General features: G+C 37.7%; 1 protein-coding gene across 16 annotated transcripts in view; it reads right to left on the bottom strand.

The window, feature by feature from the left end:
• AIG1 (androgen induced 1) overlaps positions 1 to 12,420 on the bottom strand; it is a 242,083-nt gene that overhangs the window by 198,565 nt on the left and 31,098 nt on the right. The window lies entirely within an intron of this gene.

The raw sequence follows: 12,420 nt of genomic DNA, 5'->3' as shown, positions 1-12,420 counted from the left end.
CTTTTGAACACTGAATTAAACACACCATTGATTTATTTAACAAATATTTATTGATCGCTATGTATGAAGTCAAATGAGTGAATTCTTCAAGGATCTCCTTTGCATTTGTTTCCAGTGCCTTCCTTGCCTAAGACATCTGAGTATATCTGTAGCAATTCTTCGACAGCCCTGGAAATCTGTCAACTACAGGGAGACCATAGCACTTAGTGAACTAGTAATGTAGAAACACAGACTATGAAATGATTGTGCGTTGAGCTACAATTTCGAATGTGCTTAGAAGTGTCTAACCTCTAATTTGGTGGACTCCACATCTGTTAAACACATTATATCTAGATTTAAGCATAATAATAGTGATAACCAATTATTAAAAAAATGTTGTGTCTTAACCCTGTCCTGGAGTGCATTACATTTTCTAATATTGTAAAATGTTATCCCACTATCTTCTTACTCTTTTCAGCAGAAGATGATTTAAGTGCCAACCTAATCATTAAAGAGCTAGATAAATCTGAAGACTACATTTAAAAAGGACCTTGATCTGAATTAAGAGAAAATCAGATGTTGATTAGATATAAAATCAGATAATCATACATAACCTGTGCAAAATCTATATATAATGACATATATATTAAAAACATATACATATATACACGTGAAATTGTGTTAATAAAACCTATTAGGAAGACACGGCCCCTGTTCTTAGAAGTTTCTATTTTCAATATTTAATAATCTATTGATTTTGCTCTAACATTGAGTCTACAAAAGGCTACATCTCTACAATTGTAATTAACTACTTGGCAGGGAACTAACTGAATGGTTAACATAGTTATGAAGACACTTTACTGTTTCTAGATACTGATTTCTGCCTTCAGAAACAGATCTTCCAGACAAAAGTTTCTGGATGGCTTTGAGAGATCTCACTCCCTATCAGCCAGTATTTGCTCATATTGGATATTGTTTTACCATATTCACTAGTTTAATATATCCTTTTCAAGTTTACTGTTACAGAGCCTAAAGAGTAGAAGATGAATCATTCATTTCTATTGTCCACTAGTTCATGTAAGACTCCACAATATTTACCTCAAGATTGGTAATATTAATTAAATCCCAGAGCCCTTACAGTTTCAGAAAGTATGAAACTAGTGCTCAAAGAGTCTTCCCACCATCCAACTTAAGTAACAATGAAAATGTCAGAGATGCCTGGGTGGCTCAGCAGTTGAGGGTCTGCCTTTAGCTCAGGGTGTGATCCTGGAGTCCCGGGATCAAGTCCCGCATCAGGCTCCCTGCATGGAGCCTGCTTTTCCCTCTGCCTGTGTCTCTGTGTGTGTGTGTGTGTGTGTGTGTCTCATGAATAAATAAATAAAATCTTAAAAAAAATGAAAATGTCAGACAAAATTGAAGGTCCCTAAGACATTCTATAATTTCATTAATGACACAGAAAAGTCTGATAGTACCAAGTATGGGAGATGATATGGAACAAATTAGTGGGAGTATAGCTTGGTTTAATCACTTTGAAAAACAATGGTATTACTTAGTGAAACTGAGGATTCATTTACCTATGAATGGTTTTATGTATGTCTCCTGGAACCTAGAGTACAAAACTTGGAATGAGATTGGAGATTATAGCTTTCATCCTTCAGTCTACTGTTAAAAAAAAAAAAAAAAAGTGGTACCATTATTTATTACAGTAAACAAAGAAATACATACAATTCTCACTTAGGTAACAATGTAAATATAGATATTATTTTTTAAATGAAGTTATTACCTTTAAGTTTCTCTTAAGAAACAAGCTTTTCTTATAAGTTTAAAAGTGATCTAATGATTGTAAGTTTGAATCATAACTAAAGTGCAATATGATTTTCTAGTTCTTTAAGGACTTGGTGACATTGAGAACACTGGAACTGTAAGTTTATGTTAGGTTTCAGAATTGAAGTCATTATTTTTTTTAAAAAGGCAGAAGTTTAATATAAATAACATCTGAGCTATCATAGGAGTACTGCAAGATATAACAAGAACTCTAAAAGCTTCTCTGTGGCTCACAGAGACCATCTAAGGAAAGAAGTACTTAGAGAAGGTCCTCCTCCCCAAGGATGGGCTTTAGAAACCTCACATTAGAAGGTATGCTTGCAGCCTCTTAGATGGTGGTAAAGTTCTCTGGGTTGCCTGAGCAAGATCTGGTCCATAGTCAGTGGGCAAGGAGGAAGTAGCCTTTCCAGGTGCAGATAAGCCTTAGCTCATGTGCAGGAGCACACAAGTCGCTGCACAACCACGGCAGGCAGGAGACCAAGGGCATTGGGTGCCCTCCTTGGGAAGCCCACCGGAAGGTCACCAAGAGTCTGCATGACCCTGCCTGTGGCTGGGGAGAAGCAATATTAGACATCCTCTTATCCATGTGGCTGATCAGTGGGGCAGACAGAACCAGTAAGCAAAACTCTATCCTCCTGCAATGTCCTTTCAGCACCCCTCATTTACCATCACTGTGAAGTAGAAATGCTTAAAAAGCCCAGTCCATTATGGAAGAGTAGATATTACAGGGTGAATCTGGAGCTGAGAAATAATACATACTTATTTAATTCACCATGATTTCATTGATATTTAATAGCACTGAGGGCACTGTTTCATTTGTTCTAATGAAACGTGGAAGAATAAGGGACGGACATTTGCTTTGAATTATTCAGCATGGCAACATGAGTCCTACCTCCTGACTTTGGACCATTTAATTATTTTATGTCATCTTCTATAGAAAGAAAATCAGGAAAACCAGTGGAGATATTACCTTAACATTTTAAATATGGTAGAGCATTCAAAGTAGCCTATTTTGCTACTAATTTGTGATACTTGTGTGATACTTGTGATTTTGGTTGAAGTGAATAGCCAAAATGAAATTTTACAAAGATGCTGAAATTTAACCAATCATTATCATGACCTTTCTGTTCACTTCAGAATTGTAATGACAAAAAAAAAAAAAAAAAAGAAAACAACCCAAATGTGCACCAACGCAACCATCGATAAAAAAATAGAAGTATTAAAAGAATAATGCACAGAAGTGGAAACTAATTTACTTGGAGTTACCTGTATCAACGTTAGTGAATCATTCAAGCACAATGTTGAACAACAAAAGTAAGCTGGAGAAGACAGAAAAGCTATATAATTTAAATAAAGACCTAAAATAACTGAATAAAAATCCACAGTATTAGCCCAGGTAAAACTACAAGGAGAAGACAGAAGACAGTAATAAATGATGGTACCCAGAGCTGAGTTAGACCTCCATCTCCCCTTCCCAGTACACAGCTCAGGTCACTTTTTATCTTGTTTTTTTGTTTTTTGTTGTTTTTTATTTTTTTACCACCTGATTCAAGTATAATGACATCATCAATAGCATTGCTGTTTTATAAATATCTAACTTTCTTGTAGGCCAGTGAGGGGAGGGTTTGGCTTTAATTCAATATTGCAACCCTTAAGATTGGCACATGTGGGGTGTAGTATTAATACCTATTTGCCAAATACAGAATTAATAATAGTGGCAAAGACAGTCTAATGAGGTGGCAAGGAGCCTGACCCCGGACTGGTGGGAGCTTGGCATGAAAGTGCTGAGGGCCCTGTAAGGAAGGGGCTTGGCAGAGCTATATATTTCCACTGGCCTGCATTGCCGAGTTATCTGTCTGCAGTTGTGCTTGGCACCCTTGTTAGAGTGTGCATCCAAATGGGACCTAATGGGTTTGAGGGTTCAAAAGGCAAGCCCAGCAAGGCACCAGGGCATCAGGGTATCAGGAGATGAGTATGAAAGGTCAATCATAGGGTTTATACTGGTTAGAGAAAAACAAGAAGTCAAGGGAGAAAATGGGAGTCTTGTGCTGAGGGGGTGCAGTCACATGTCTGATGGGAGTGAACAAACTGAGAGCTGGGATATTGTGGTCAGAGAAGGAGTTAGAGTTACAGGTGTTCTAGGTGACAACAAGATCCAAGGGTGGATGAGATAAAAATCAGCAGAACTGAGGATGAAATGTATTGTGAGGAGTGAATTTCATGTACTATTTATGTTATTGTAAATTGGGGGCAAGAAAAACAAGTTAAAAGAAACTGGAGTCAATATACAAAGAAATATTGATCCTAAAAAATATCAGAGATATTTTAGAAATCCATCAATGAAGTATATTGATATAAAATACATTTATAAGACAATGAAAGGTAACTTACTGACTTGCAACAATAGAAATATAAACAATGGCATTTTTCCTTTCAATTATATTAAAGTAATGCATCTTCTTTTGACCTTAATCACATTTCTGTTCTCATAAACAAAGTGTGTGTTTAAATGCTAATAGAGGGAAATGTCAGTAGCCAAAACTACGTGGACAGAACAATATAAGAAATTGATGAGTATATATCAATTTGATATATCAGATTGGTTTATACCCCACAAAGGGATAAAGTTAGTCTCAGCACTTTTGTTATGGATGAAATAAAGCAGGAAAATCTAAAGTCCTCTGGAGAAGTTCCAGCAGGTATTAATAAAAATATACATTTCTTCTAAAAACAGTCTTCATCCAGAAACTTCTAAGAGAAGCTAATTCAATACTACACATCAAGAAGTCAAATAAAATTAAAAAGTATAAATTCAGGAAGAAATAACACATAGTGCTCTAAGAACTCAGAACACAGAAAATACATATTTTATGTTGCTTCATAAGGTACACTGATTTTGAAAACAAGTGATAATCTCCTCACTAGAATAACAAAAATAATAGCTCTTTGTTAGACACTGGAAAGTATAAATTTGTGCTAAATTTTAAGGTTGGCTAGGAAAAACAACTTTATGGAAAACTACCTTGTTCCAGGCATAGTACATTTAGTAAAAACAAAGCTGTTTATAAATTTCTAAGTAATTCTAAGATTTTTCTGAGAATACTTTTTATTGGACTTAGAACATTAAGAATAATATTACTTGAAATGATTACCACGAGGTTTTACCAGCAGAAAATCAAATGCTTATGTATGGTTCATGAGAGTTAACACTTGTACAGTGAAGATTTCTACCACTTGACAGTGATAAAGTCTTGGTTGCTAACCACAGTGAAATTGGTCCTAACAAGTGGTTTTCACAGCTTCTCCAAATAGCTAACAATGACTGTTTATGGGAATTTTGCCTGTGGGTAAGGAAGGAAGGAAGAGAGAGGTGTGGAAGGAGAGGGAGAAAGGAAGGGGGAGGAATGAGGCATCATCTTTGGGAGAAAAGCTTTAGGTAACATTTTCTTAGTCTGTTTGGGCTGGTATAGGAAATACCATACACCAGGTGGCTTGTAAACTACAAAAATTTATTTCTCACAGTTCTGGACACTGGGGAGTTCCAAGATCAAGGTACTGGCAAGAACCCCATTCCTGGGTGGTCATCTTTTCACTGGTACACCCCACCTCTCCCTGGAACCTTTCATGAAGGTGTTCATCTCATTCATGAGGGCTCCATCCTCTTGACTTAATCATCTCCCACAGGCCTTGCCTGCTGATACCATCACCCTGGGAGTCAGGATTCAACACATGAATTGGCAGGTGGGGGGTGGGCGGTGGTGGAAGGACAGGACACAAACATTCAGTCTGTAGCAAATATAAAGTTGTAAATTGATCAGACACTCTGAAAAATCTATATACCTCATTCTTAATATAACGAGATGTTCAATTTAGTCAATAAATCTTTTTTTTTTTTTAAAGATTTTATTTATTCATGAGAGACAGAGAGAGAGAAAGGGACAGAGATACAGGCAGAGGGAGAAGCAGGCTCCATGCAGGGAACCCGATGTGGGACTCGATCCCGGGACTCCAGGATCATGCTCTGGGCTGAAGGCAGGCGCTAAACCGCTGAGCCACCTGGGATGCCCCAGTCAATAACTCTCTTGATCAGAATGCAGTAGCTAAAGGTTAACGTTTCAAACTGGTAAATAAATGTTAGATAATATGGTAGACAAATAAGAGCTCCTCTATCCATCTTTTCTATCATAATGGACATGGGACACAAGAGTTGAATTGAAAAAATTATCTAGGGATCCCTGGGTGGTGCAGCGGTTTGGCGCCTGCCTTTGGCCCAGGGCGTGATCCTGGAGACCCAGGATCGAGTCCCACATCGGGCTCCTGGTGCATGGAGCCTGCTTCTCCCTCTGCCTGTGTCTCTGCCTCTCTCTCTCTCTCTGTGACTATCATAAATAAATAAAAAATTAACAAAAAAAAAAAAAAAAGAAAAAATTATCTAAAGGTGTTCAACAAATTACATCAAATTTACAGACTGTCCATTAGGAAGCTTCCATACAGTATACAGAACATCTGCCTCAGTTGCTTTTTAAAAAATCTATTGTTGATTTTTGAGTCCAGGACAGAGTATTTAGTCAACATTACAAACCCAATTTTTCTTTTCTGACTTCAAGATATCTTGAACGAAATCTCCCCAAGTGCAGAATCAGAAAAATCTTTTTTTAGTGGCATTGTTTTCCTTTGTTATGCTGTGATTGTGCTCAGCACACCAATCAGTGCACTGATCAGGATAGATGCCTCTATCTAAGGCTCTTTAGCCAGTCAGAAGCCCCAAATCCCAAACAATGGATAAAGGGAGGGATACAGCACTTAGATAACTAAACCCAAAGTATTCATGAGCCACACTGCAAAGAACTGTTCTCTTCATCTTTAAGTGATGGCTCCATACTCTGGTGAGCCCACCCTGCCTCTTGGGAGTACAGGAAGCACTAGGGCTTCAGTTCCATTTCCTATTGCAATCAGAACCAGCTGCCTGTGCACTTTTAGAAAAGTGTTTGTTACCCACCACTTGGAAGTGGATTTTACTCCACTCACCCAAATATTGCCCCATGGATGGATATATCTTGAGAAGTTGACATCCTATGAAAATTATTACATAGTTTCAAATTGCTTCACCTTCAATAATCTCTAATTTAAAGATCTATATTACAAGATTTATGATGTGTTTGATATTTAAATTAAGCACATATGGGCAAAAGCTAGGATCCTTCAGTAACCACAGTGCTTCCGGACATGCTCTTAGAAATTTGTTGGTAAGTGACAATGACAAAGTCCTATAAAAATTCTTCCTCTGGGGCACTCTCCAGAAGCTCTGTATAGGACTGGCTTTGGTTAATGATTTTTATTTAGGTCTCTCAAATTCTACTTTGTTGTAAAACTCTTCATAGGATCTTACAATTCATTTACTTATTAACACAATCAATCATAAGGCAACATAAATGGGGCAGCCCGGGTGGCTCAGCGGCTTAGCGCCGCCTTCAGCCCAGGGCATGATCCTAGAGACCCGGGATCAAGTCCCATGCCAGGCTCTCTGCATGGAGCCTGCTTCTCCCTCTGCCTGTGTCTCTGCCTCTGTGTGTGTGTGTGTCTCTCATGAATAAATAAATAATATCTTTAAAAAAAAAAAAGAAAAAAGGCAACATAAATGGTAAGTTTCAGTGTTATGCTACTAAATTTCCTTTTTTATTCATTTTTATTTTTATCATGGTAATAATACTTAACATGCTATCTACCTTCTGAACAGATTTTTTTTAAGTGTACCATAAAGTATTGTTAACTATAGGCATAATGTTGTACAACAGGTCTCGAGAATTTATTCATCTTGCATAACTGAAACTTTACACGCATTGATTAACAACTCCTCATTTTCCTCTCCTTGGCCCCTGGCAACTACTGTTCTACTATCTGCATCTAGGAGTGTATTTTAGATACCTCATAGAAGTGAATCAAGTAGTATTTGTCCTTCTGTGACTGGCTCTTTCATGTAGCATAATGTCCTCATCATGCTAAACTAATTTCTGTCAATTGAGTGAATAAAACCGACAAATGGAAAAGCTTTCTACACATACAAGGTGACAAAAGCTGATAGGAACTATTTCCTGGAAGCAAACCCGGCCCATCTCTTAAATCTAACAGGTATGCCTTAATGCTGAAGCCATCCTGTAAATAATGCACACATCCATTTTAGTAATATTTTAATCTTTGTGGACCTAAAACCCTTTTGTACTTTTCTTAATATTTTTACATAGCAAGTTTAGGGGCTGAGGTCACTATCTCTGCTTGAACGTTATCATGAAGCTTTCTTTTGTTTGTTTGATTATTTATTTATTCATGAGACACAGAGAGAGAGAGAGAGAGAGAGAGAGAGAGAGAGGCAGAGACACAAGCAGAGGGAGATGCAGGCTCCATGCAGGGAGCCCAACGTGGGGCTCGATCCTGGGTCTCCAGGATCATGCCCTGGGCTGAAGGCAGCACTAAACCACTGAGCCACCTGGGCTGCCCTATCATGAAGCTTTCTGCACAGGGATGCATATGACCAGCTCCAGGGGTGCCCAAACATCCTTGTGCATGAATCAATTCCTAATAGAAAATCTTTAAATCTTTCAGGTCATGCAGATATCAGGGCATCATTTAGTAAAAAGTTAGGTTTTGGGCAATGACCATAGTGAACAGGGTAAGGGCTATACATGAAAAATACCCCAATCAAATCTGGCACTAAAAAACCATGATATACTACATCTTTTCAAAAGTGTATAGTGATTGCTTCATGACCACCTATATGGTAGTTTATGACACATAATGGGCTTTAATATAGATTTTCTGCAAGTTGGCTTTTTCATCTTTCCCAGTGAATACTCTTCCATCTCTTTACTTTTATCTTCTTAACTTCTCAACCTCCAAACTCTGGTGTACTCTCCAGGGCTCAGTCAGTGGACCTCTTCTCTTTTCCAGCTGTGGAGTTCTGATCCAGTGTTTGATAACGACTCCCACATTTACATCTCTAGCTGTGACGTCTCCTTTGAATGCCAACTGTCTCTTTGACATCTATGGTTGAATGTGGAATAGGCAACTCAAACTTAACAAGTCCAAAAATGAACTCCTTGTGTTCCTGCAACAAGTCTGTTACTTTGTCTCAATCTATGGCAACTCAGATTTTATAGTTACAGGGACCTCAAGCCCCGTGAATGAAATTCATTAGCAAATCCTGTTGGCTTTATCCTGTTGACACTGTGCACCACTTCTGCTACTATCTCATGCATGGTCTGTGTTACCACCTACTCTCACTTGGTTTGCTGGAAAAACCTCCTATCTGACCACCCTGTTTTCTGGTCTTCTCCCCTCTATTCTATACAGCAGGCAGAATGAGGCCGTTACAGTCAGATCATGTCACTTGTTCAAACCCCTTCGAAGGCTTCCTATATCAGGTCCAGTAAAAGTCAAAGTCCTTAACAACATGTCTCATAAAGCCCTTCCCTCTCTCCTGCTACCTCCCCTCACCCACTCACTCTACTCCAGCTCACTCAGAATACAGGGGCCAGCCTTGCTCGAAGTCATTCAACAAGGATGTTTTGAAGCCTAAATGTCAGGTCTTTTGACTAAAAGCCCATATGCTTTGTACCAATGTATGCCAATTAACCCGCATATAGCATTCCTACCATCTTCGAGGCAGGGCCTGGTTTTCAAATTACTTACTTTCAACCCCAAATACCTACTAGCACATGAAGAGTACAAAAAATGTTCATTACATATAAAGAAAAGAACTTCATCCAGAAAAAAATGATAATCACTTCCTGCCTAGATTGTGAGCCTATCCAGGGCAAAGTAATATTTTATTCATTCGTGGCTCACCAATGATATAGGTTTGGTGCCTGGAACAAGGCAGGAGCCAAATGTATGTTTCATCAAGGAACAGAACTATATCAAGTTAACCTGAATCAAGATAATAAAAATGTTGACAATACAGCCAAGATACCTAATGGAAACTCTGCTACTGTATAAATCTATGGATACCATAAACTGAGGAAGGTGAAGGCTTGTTCTTCAACAAAAATTACACTCTTGATCAATAACACTGAGGTCAACCCCAGGTGCTTGCCACATGCCAGGACCTCTGCTTGATGCTTTTCATGCACAATCTTACTTAACTGCCACAAAAGTCCTTTAAGACTTTTTTTATCACCATTTTACAAAATTTGAGTGTACTCTGAGAGGTAGGATGACTTCAAGCTTATATATATTCCTTTATCAGTCAGTATAGGAATCAGGCCTCTTGACTTCGACATGATGCTCTTCATCACACAAATGCTTCTTTTAAGCATGAAAAATAATAAATGTCATAATATGTTTGTCTTGCCTCCTACAGTATAAATGAATGCAAATATTCTGGCTCTGAAACTTACAGCCTTCTCTGACATTTCTTCACATTCTTCTGTATTTACTTAATTCTTACTTAAACACTGTTATACAAGTAGGCACTTCCAAATGGGTAGAATCTTTTAGGGATGTAATTTGGACATATGAATCTAAGGTCTTTAAAATACTTTTAGAAATGCATCATACTTAGTCACCAAGACTTATGGATAAGCATGCTTAATTCAGTGGAGTTTATACCATCAACAATCTGGAAATTGCTAAACTGACCAAAATGACATTACTTAAATCTTGAGGGAGAAGTGGAATGTTATATATCCAGGAAACACCATGTGTTTGAACAACAGTTAACAACTTGAGAAAATACTTAGATAACCAAGTATAAAAAGCAGTAACAAAAAGTAACCAGAACCACAAGAGCAACAACTAATATGACCTGAACGGTGAGTGAGTGCCAAGAACTGTCCTGGGCACATTACTGATTTATCTCATTGAATCATGACCACAACCACATGAACTGGGGACTCCGATAATCCTGATTATACACATGGAGAAATACAGGCACAGAAAAGCATTTTATATACAGCATCTCAAATTTATGAAAAACATGTATACAAGGAAATAATGACCTAAAAATAAACCTTTTAGCCAGGATACTTTAGACAATTGATGATCATATAGTGGTCAAAAACCTGTAAGCTGACTTTCATTGAAAATTTGATTGCAGTTTAATAAACTTTTTTATTTGGAAAAATACAGACTTACAACCTGAACATTCTACTCAAATTATAACTCACTATGCTTAGTTGTTAATGAAATAAAAATAGTATTGGCCTCATATTTGCTCAAATTCTCTTTCTCCTGCCACCACTCCCAACTTTGTGCATTTTCTTTCCCACTTTCTTTTGAAAGTGGAATCAGAGAAGTTTTTCCATTCATATTTCTGAGAACTTGTTGCAAATGTGTAACTAAAACAGCAAGCGAAAACATAAACTAATTATGTCAAAGGTTCTTGCAGCATTTCCCCTTAGGAATTATCTAGTGTTGTTTTAAACCGGTTATACTGTTTTGGGGAGGAGGAAAAAATACCCAGGTATTAAATTTATTGTCCCTGTAAGATTTTTGAAAACAGATACATGTTTTGATAGCTCAGCTTGAAAATACACTTTTCTACTAACTTTCCTGCTTTTCAGGGCCATGTAATAGTTGATGCCATTACCTCAGTGTCTGGAATGGTAGTTAGGCTTGGGATTTGTTTGCAATCAAATTAGGTTAAGAAAATGTTTACAGTACTTCTCTGTCCTAAGAGAACTCACACAATCAAAATGTCCTTCTAGTACTTCTCACTAGGAGGAGCACACCTACTAAATCAGTTTTCTAGGGGAAGGTGGCAGTGGAGGGGATCTAAAAACTTATTTTGAACTGTAGCTACCTGTACAGCCTGGGCTAGTTTCTATCCTTGCATGTATGTCACTATATTTAAGTGTTGCAGAAACACCTACTGTCTACTCTAGAAGTAGGAGAAGCACAATGTTCTATTTGTCTTTATTTATATATATACAAAATATATAAGTATATATTTTGTGTGTATATATATATGTGTGTGTATATGTATACACACACACACATATATGCACGATACACACACACACACACACACACACAGGTTTGTTTTTTTTTTTTTTTTTGAGAGAGAGAGAGGGAGACTGGGAGTGAGGGCAGAGGGAGAGACAGAATCTTAAGCAGGCTCCACATCTAGCATGGAGCCCCATATAGGACTCGATCTCATGACCCTGAGATCGTGACCTCAGCCATGATCAAGAGTCAAATGCTTAACTGACTGAGGCACCCAGTCTTATAGTCTTAAGCCCAGTGTACTTGCTTGAGTACTCAGTTGCCCTGAAGAAGTTCTTTTTATACTCTGAACTTCAGTTTCCTTTTCTGTAAAATGGTTGTAAGAGTATGACTACACAGATGTACTGTGAAGATTAAGTGAGATCCTGCATGTGGAAGCACCTGGAACATCAGTTCTCAATTAGTGCTAACTTGAATCTGAATCATTCCATGCATCCCTGCAACACATATCACAATAGTAAATCAGCCCTGAGCAAAAGGACTCATAGCTAAATCCTCAATAAATGATTACAAAATAAATAAATAAAATAAACATAAACTAGACCAGTGGTCCTGTGAGTTACAAGAACTTTAAGGTCATGATGAAAATTATTACCTTTATCTCTATGTGCTCACATT

Source organism: Canis aureus, chromosome 1 (assembly GCF_053574225.1).
Source record: "Canis aureus isolate CA01 chromosome 1, VMU_Caureus_v.1.0, whole genome shotgun sequence".
Lineage (NCBI taxonomy): Eukaryota > Metazoa > Chordata > Mammalia > Carnivora > Canidae > Canis > Canis aureus.
This window is presented reverse-complemented; position numbering and strand designations above follow the sequence as displayed.